Source organism: Poecilia reticulata, linkage group LG6 (genome assembly GCF_000633615.1).
Source record: "Poecilia reticulata strain Guanapo linkage group LG6, Guppy_female_1.0+MT, whole genome shotgun sequence".
NCBI lineage: Eukaryota > Metazoa > Chordata > Actinopteri > Cyprinodontiformes > Poeciliidae > Poecilia > Poecilia reticulata.
This window is the reverse complement of record NC_024336.1, coordinates 6,075,166-6,076,838: the sequence shown is the minus strand read 5'-3', so window position 1 is coordinate 6,076,838 and position 1,673 is coordinate 6,075,166.

The window sequence follows — 1,673 nt, the reverse complement described above, 5'->3', positions numbered from 1 at the left end:
CTCTCCTGGTTACGTTGTACAGTGGCGGATAAAATATTGGAAGTTTCTAGGTTTTATTTMCTGAAATCAACAGAATGTCACCGTTGTTGTTTGAATTGACCAGATAATTCAGAGGTGTTGTGAGTTTCACAAGCTAGCTGGTTCCTGACGAGGGTCGCTATAGGCACTGTTTKTGTCTCACCCGAGCAGAGTTTAATAACCTGTGAACCYGCATCGATGCTTGCCTCTCCTGGCAGGACATCGACTACAGGCCACTACATCACTGATCGGTGACGCTCTGTGTCAAGTGGGAAAAGTTCAAATTTTCCAACTCCAACGCTCATCCAACACTCAAAATGCTTCAATCATGCAGTGTTAGACGAGCACAACTTTCAGCAACGAGGCATTTCAAAGTGTTTTGCACCATAAAAACACAAAAAAATGCTGTCGTCAGAGAGAACACTGTGAGCAATTGAAACAAAACAGTTTGTCTTGTGGCAGTATTACACGTCTTTTATAATGTTTCAATAGCATCTCTAAACAGGTGGGTTTTAAGTCTAGTTATAAAGGAATTCAGGGGTTCTTATTAGCGATATAAGTACATTACAGCTGTTGTTAGTTGGTTATAATTGATGGGAAACCCAGGTTTCACATAAGTGAACTTATGTTTGGTTCTATGTGTGTCATGTTTCTATGTTTCTATTACCCAGAAACATAGAACCAAACATTATGTAAGAAAGATGTGCTTATAATGCTTCCTTATTTCCCTTAATACTGTCATAATCAATAAATTAGAGTGTGGGTTATGATGAGGCTCAATTGTCAGGTTAAAAGTACCTTCTGAAGGCAGTGACTTGGGTTTCTCTTGTGTGTTTATTTAGGTTTCTGTGTTCTGTAGAGTCTCTGTGTTGTCCCGTCTACCCTTTGACTGTTCCCAGCTGTCCCTTGTTTCTCCTTATTGTCTCCCTGTGTATTTAAACCCACCTGTGTTCCTTGTCGGGTCCTTGTCTTGTCAAGCAGCCATTTTGTCTCGTCTCGTCTCGTCTCGTCTCGTCATGTTTAGCCTTGTCTATTGTCTCACCAGTTGCTACCAGCTCATTGAGACTTAGCCTTCCGCTCTTGCTGTGCTGCCTGGATTTTTGGACTTGTGTATTTCTGGATTCATCATTAAATCAAAATTTTTTTATTCCAACCTGGGTTCTAAGCAACATCCTCACCACATCTTCACCGCATGTCATGACACTGAAACCTACTGGTATTAAACTTATTTTTCATTAGACTCACATTTCTGCATTTTATTGGTTTTGAAATATTCTAATTTTAAATGTCATGTTTTCATCAGCTGTAGGCAAAAAWTCTTTGTCAACAGAAATAAAAACTTAAAAACATCAGTTTGTGTGCAATTAAGCTACATAATCAGTTTTACTTGTGCACTGAATTGCTGAAATACATCARTTTGTCATTAATACTCTATTGAATGATATTGGTATTGTGCTTTATGATTGTAAATCTGCACAATATTGGATCACGTCAAATATATTTAAAGTTATTAAATCTGGATTAAATTACCCCAAATAAAACCAAGATTGGTTGTATTGAAAGAGCTTTGTTCCCCTCTGCCCCTACAAGATGTTATGGCAAATCTTTCATTCCGTCTTGTACAATAATAAGGAAATATTTTACTTTATTTCTTC